Source organism: Tupaia chinensis, unplaced genomic scaffold, assembly GCF_000334495.1.
Source record: "Tupaia chinensis unplaced genomic scaffold, TupChi_1.0 Scaffold000054_1, whole genome shotgun sequence".
NCBI lineage: Eukaryota > Metazoa > Chordata > Mammalia > Scandentia > Tupaiidae > Tupaia > Tupaia belangeri.
Genome location: NW_006159512.1, coordinates 7,328,406 through 7,335,166, shown reverse-complemented (window position 1 = coordinate 7,335,166; position 6,761 = coordinate 7,328,406). Strand labels below are relative to the sequence as shown.

The window sequence follows — 6,761 nt, the reverse complement described above, 5'->3', positions numbered from 1 at the left end:
GTACGTTGAAAACCTCTCCAAAAAAAAAAAAAAGAAGAAAAAATAAAACTATAGAAAACCAATTCTGGGGTCAGCAGGTAGCATTGTGGTTAAGGCGCTGGACTCCCATATGGTCAACCATGGTTCAAGCTCCAGACCTGGTGACTTCAAAATCCCACCAGGTACATGTGCACGCATGCCTCAAATCCTGAGGATAGAGGAGAAGGAATTGCAGCGTGGCCATTCCCCCAGGGGGTGATTTCTCACTTTCCCTCTGTGTCTTTCTGGTGAGCACATGTGCCCTATGGTAAAAACCTAAAAAAAAAAAAAAAAGAAAGAAAGAAAGAAAGAAAGAAAAAGAAAACCAATTTTGTGCTAAAAATAAACTTGCAGTGGAATCCAACCTTTGCCAACATCTAGGTCCCCTTCTGGGAACAGCACTCCGAGTTTCTCCATGTACTCGCTTTCTTAGTCTATACCAGGGTTTCTCAGCCTTGCCATGATTGACATTTGGGGTCAGCAGATCTTTGCTGAGGGTAGGAGGGTGCTGCCCTGTGCCTTGTTGTATGTTTAGCAGCTTCCCAGCCTCTGCCCAAGAGATGTAGGTAGCATCCCCGTCCCCCAGTTATGCCAACCAAACATTACTCTAGATATTGCCCAGTGTCCCCGGATGTCCGAGATCACTCCCCACTCATTAAGAACTCCTGGTCTGTGTGTCTGTTGCCAAGCCAACACAAGACGCTGGGATCAGGAAAAGGCATGGAACTCAGACCTGGTAACGTAGTGCATCTGTAGTCCCCTGACCAAATATGCATGATGAACTTGCTGGAATGATGCCCCTCTCCCACCAACACTGAGCCCCTGGATCTAACCAGGCCTGAAGTCAGCTTGTGGCAGCAAGAATTCATTGGGTTTGTTTTGCTTTGTTTTATTTAGAGAGATTTTTGCTATAGGGCATGTGCACTTGCCGGAGAGACAAAGACAGAAAGCAAGAAATCTCCCTCCAAGGGGAATGGCCATGTCGTAATCCCTTCTCCTCCATTCTCCTCTTGGGATTTTACGCAAGCGCACACACACACATGAGCCTAGTGTGAGTTTTAAGCCCCGGAGTTTGGACCTCGAACTGCAGGCAGCTACATGGGAGGCCAGTAATGTAACCATTACGCCATCTGGTGGTCCCTGCAGGAAGAATTCTAAGATGGACCTCTTAAATGTCTGTCCCTGGTTTACACACCCCTTCTAGAGGTTATTCAGTCAAACAAGAGAAAAGTGAAGGTATTACTGTGAAGGCTTTTGCTAATGGACTTATGGCCTATAGTCAGTGGGTCGATCTGGGTGACCTAATCACATGAGCCCAGAGGAAGTCAGAGAGACACACCTTGTTGGTCTGGAAGAAAACAGACAACCGTGGGCCCCCCTGGGAAGGAAGAATGGGTGACCTACAAGCTGACAGTGGCACGGCTAGAAAGCAAACGGGCCCTCAGTCTTCCATCCATGAGGAACTGAATCTGACCAGCATAAAGGACTGACCCCCGAGGCTCCAGATAAGGCTGCCTGGCGCCGTGACGCCAGCCCAACTGTTGAGACAGTAAGTAGGTGTGGGCGGGCCGCAAGGCAGCGCAGCCGTATAGCGCCGAGCTCGTAGTGGGCCATGGGGTTCACATCCAGAGACCTTCCCGAGCACATGGCACACACGTGCCCGTGTCCGTGGTCCTGCGTGGTCGCGCCTGGGGGAAGACAGCAGAATGCGGACCCTCTTGGTTCCTCTGTCACAGAACAAATAAATAAACTTTTATTTTACTTAATTTTTTTTTTAGATTTTTGCCATGGGGCAAGTGTGCTTGCAAGAGAGAGGGTGAGAGAGGGAAAGTGAGAAATCACCCTCCATGGTGGATGACCATGCTGCAATCCCTTGTTTTCAGTTCTCCTCTCAAGATTTTGGGCACACATGCATACACACATGGCCTTTTGCAAACCACCAGGTCTGGGGACTTGAACCAGCCATGTGGAATCCAGAGCCTTAACCACCACACCACCTACTGGCTCAAAATAAACTTTATTTTAACGAATGAGGCAATTTATTAAACCAGCACCATCTGTCCGAATGCTTCTTGGCAGCTGCTACCTGTCCAGCGATTCTGTCCAGATCTCTCTGTCCCTGAGGTGTCAGTTTGCAGCCCCCATCGGTCCTTTTCCACCAGTTGCAGCCTCTCCAGAGTTTGAAGGACCAGGTGGGCTATACTCTTGGAGCCTTGGCTGAAGTGGCTGGGCATGACACTGTTCCTCTGCTGTCCCCCGTAGACCCTGGTCACAGAGCCACCCCCACTGCCACCCTGGAGGTACAGGTATTGTGCTGTGGAAGCAGCTCGTGTGTAGAACCAGTTTTCATCGTAGGGAGCAAGTTCTTTATGCTTGGCCAGCTTGACAGCATCCACCCATTCAGGGACTTTCAGCTTTCCGGACTTTGTGAGGAAGGCTGCCAGAGCTCTGACGAACTCCTGCTGGTTCACATCTTTTACAGTAACTCCAGGTATCATGCGGCCTCCACGCTGCCAGCCAGGGGAAAGCTAAACTTGTTTTTAATAAAAGGAAAAGAGGGACCAGCAGATGGCGTAATGGTTATGTTGCTGGACTCCCATGTAGTCAACTGCAGTTCGAGTCCCAGACCTGGCGGCTTCAAACCCATGCTGGGTGTCTGTGCATGCATGCCCCAAATTGCAAGAGAATGGAGGAGAAGGGATGGCAGTGTGGCCATCTCTCCTGGGAGGTGATTTTTCGCTTTCCGTTTCTCTGTCTTTACTGCAAGCATACATACCCGATAGCAAAAATCTCTCTCTCTCTAAAAAAAGGAAAAGATACTGTCCACCTGTCCAAACCCATGGCTGGAATCACTCCAAAAGTGGGAGCAGGAACTTCGTGAATACCCAATCAGTCCCCACATGGGGTCGGTTGGGATTCCAAAGAAGCACTAAGTACCAAGCCGATCAGTTGGAAGCCCTCAGCAGGGCGTCTTACTTTCAGAGCTGCAGCTTATCCTGGGTGGACTAGGAGGGCGAGGAATGTCCTGCCTAGGTACGTCTGTAGTACGGGGAATGGGGTGGCGTCTATATGAGGGTTTAAGGAATTTGGCTTAGGACTGACTCTTTCAGGGTTTTGAGTAACAACCTAAGCACTTTCATCAAGACCTGAGGACGTTTAAATCCCTGGCTTGGGTTCAAGCCTAGAGGGGAACACGAGCAGCTGGCCAGGGTGCAGACAACCAAGGACGTCTGTGTTTCTCAAACAGAAAACAGCCAAAAACGTAGGGGAAACTAGGGACCCTACAGAAACACATCCTGTCTTCAACATGCCACTAATAACGTGGGCACGGGGAGAAGAGGTGTAATACTAAAACTATTACAGTCAGAAGTGATCACGATACACACCTTCTCTGAGTAAAGCTGAGAGAATAATGAAGTATTTTTGTTTCAAAACAGAGACTCAGGTGCAACTGGCAGAAACTAACTAGATTAAAAGAATTTATTGGTTCACATAAAGGAAAGTCAGATGGCTTCAGGCACAGCTTGATCCAGGAGATGAAATGGTATCATCAGGTCACACATCCGTCTCTTAAAAAAAGCTTTGTCTACTGGACAGCCTAAGTTCACTGGCAGCCCAGACAAGCACCTTCCTGGGTGCCTTTGGCAGAGAAATCTCGGGGAGGATTCCTTGCTCAGATCGTGTGCTCAGTTTTGAACCATTCATTATATTGAAGAGCATGTGAGCTCTGTGTAGAGGGAACGCTGGGGTCCCTTTGGAGTGGATGTAATCAAGCTCACTGAAGCTACATAGGGCAAGATTTCCCATAGAGAAGAAGAGTGCTTTTTTTTTTTTTTTTTTTGGAGAGGTTTTCACTATAGGGCACGTGCGCTCACCAGACAAACAGAGAGAGACAGAGAGACAGAAAGCGAGAAATCACCCCTCAGAGGGGATGGTCACGCCGCAGGCCCTTCTCCTCCATTTTCCTCTCGGGATCTTGGGCACGCACGCACACACACCCGGTGTGAGTTTTAAGCCACCGGGTCCGGGACGCGAACCGTGGTCGACTATGTGGGAGTCCAGCGACACAGCCATTACGCTAACAGCTGGTTCCCTAGAAGAGTGCTATTTTCAGGAGAGGGAGGGACCCTTGGCCGACAGACACACAGATATCCCTACAGAAGGCCTTCCGAGTAACTACTCAGGGATCAGAGCAGCAGAAAGAAACAAATAGGGCCAGTCAGTGGTGTGGTGGTGAAGGCAGCTGGATCTCACAAGGCTGATTTCAAAGTTCAAGTCCCAGACCTGGTGACTTGAAAAATATTCCAGGCACGTGTGCGCGTGTCCCAAATTCCAGAAGGAGAATGGAGGAGAAGGGATTACAGGCTGACCATCCACCCTGGGAAGTGATTTCTCACTTTCTCTGTCTCTCTCTCTGTCATTCTCTGGCAAGCACATGTGCCCGATAGCAAATTTTTTAAAAAGAAGGAAAAAAAAAAACAAAAACGTAACTTGGAGTCAGGTCCAACGGGTGAGAAGCGGGGAGGTTGCAAATACAAAGGAAAGGCTGGGGCAGGCCAGGGGAACAGGGCAGCTGGCACCGAGCAGGGCACGTTGGCAGGCCGGCATCTCGTTCAACTGGAGCGTTCCCTGTGGCTGCAGTGGGGGCTGCAAGGGCAGAAGCGGGGCTGGCACTGAGAAAGGAGCGAGGAGGGTCCGCCCGCTGGGCAGATCACAAGAAGCCTTGGCTGTCAAGCCGAATCATTCGGACCTGATCTTCTCTCTAGGTTCAGGGGAACAGGGGCGTCTTTAAACTCCAGACTTAACTTTTCAAACATTATTATGATATCATCTCTGGCAACTGAGGGGAAGTTAGGGTGAGATTGGGCAAGACTGCAGGCAAGGAGCCCAGTGAGGAGGCCAAGGCAGGGATCCTGGCCACAAAAAATACTTTGAAGCCCACTGGGGCAGGGCAGCAGGCGAGTGGGATTCTAGAGACAGAGTCAGGTAGAATGAATGGGGTTTGGCCCCTGTCAGCACTTTAGGAAGAAATGATTAACAAATAAGGGACAAGATCAGTTTGAAACCGGGAGCTACTGCCCTCCCCTGGCATGTTATTGGCAAAATGAACCATCCATTAAAAGACAGGAAAGTTCATCGTATTCTCAGAACCAAAGAGGCCTGTGGCTGGAAAACAGCCTCAGGAGGTATTTGTTGCATAAGGCTTTTTTTTCTTTTCTTTTTCTTTTTCTTTTTGCCACACACAGGGCTATGCTCCCCCTGGAAAGAGACAGAGAAAGGGAAAGTGAGAAATCACTCTCTGGGGGCTAGAGGGTCCATTCTCTTCTCCAACAAATATTTATTAGCCTCTGATTATGGGCCAAGTCCTACGTTAGATAATAGATATAAACTGAGAAGGGAAAAGAGACGTCCTTCTGTCATGGAGCTTTCTATAAACTGTAAGAGCGGGAAGACCAACGACAATTTACAAAATGCATTCGCGTATGAGGCAACTCGTTTTGTTTTTGTTCACTTTAAGGATCTTGAAAAGTTTATTTTCCATCTTTCTTTCTTTCTTTCCTACAGGGCGTGCGTGCTCACTGGAGAGAGAGTGGGAAAGTGAGAAAGCGCCCCCATAGGTGAAGAGGTTCATGTTGTAATTCCTTCTTCTCCATTTATCCTTTTGGGATTTGGGGCACACATGGGGCACACATGCTCATGAGCCCAGTGTGTTTTTCAAACAGTCAGTTCTGGGACTCAAACCACGTAGTTGGCCATGTGAGATACAGCTGTTTTAACCACCACGCCACTGGCTGGGCTGGCAACTGATTTTCAGTGCAATTATAATAAATGGGGGGGGGCACCAGCAGTTAGCGTAATGGCTATGTAGCTGAACTCTCATGTAGTCAACCACGGTTCAAGTCCCGGACCCAGTGGCTTAAACTCACGTCAGGCGCGTGTGCGTGTGTGCCCCAGATCCCGAGCGGAGGAGGAGAAGGGATTGCGGCGTGGCCATCCCCCCTGGGGGGTGATTTCTCGTTTTCTGTCTCTCTGTCTGTCTGGCGAGCACATACGCCCTATAGCAAAAACCTCTCAAAAAAAAAAAAATCACTGTAGGGTGGGGGGTGGCTTGGCGTAATGGTTAAGGCACCGGACTCTCACATAGTGGACTGGGGTTCAAGTCCTGGCCCAAAAACCACAACAAATAAATAGATGAATAATGGAATGTTAAAACAAACAAACAAACAAAACCCCTAGGATTAGGATCAGGGTCACAGTCAAGCTTAGAGTGAGGGTGAAAATTAAAGAAAACATAAAAATTGTTGACTTTCTTTAATATACATACAGAAAGGCAACAGGAAAAACTATAATTTTCCAATTCTTTGAAATACTAACACAATACCTAAACCTAAAGTTGTACAATCTACACACCTTTCAGAATCTATTACAGATAGGAATTCATTTGTTCCCCAGGACATCAGGAAAACACACATCTCTTTAATATTTTTGACATCCTTTTTATTTGAACTTGAAAATCACTTTCAACTTTCTAATAACAAAGACTTCATGTTAAATGTTTTGCTCATGGCTACAGATTATAAGCCATACAGATGGAATTGAATATTGTTTTTGATGCTTTCTTAACTGCTCTCACTGAAACAGTAATAACTATTATTTATAAAAGTGATTCTGGGGACCAGCTTGTGGCATGGTGGTTAAGGTGCTGGACATTCCCACATGGCTGACCATGGTTCAAGTCCTGG

At 47.9% G+C, this 6,761-nt stretch overlaps 1 pseudogene; it reads right to left on the bottom strand.

Annotated features, from left to right (window-relative positions):
- Positions 1-2,035: 2,035 nt before the first annotated feature.
- LOC102488162 (40S ribosomal protein S19-like) lies at positions 2,036-2,516 on the bottom strand (annotated as a pseudogene).
- Between the last annotated feature and the right edge of the window lie 4,245 nt (positions 2,517-6,761).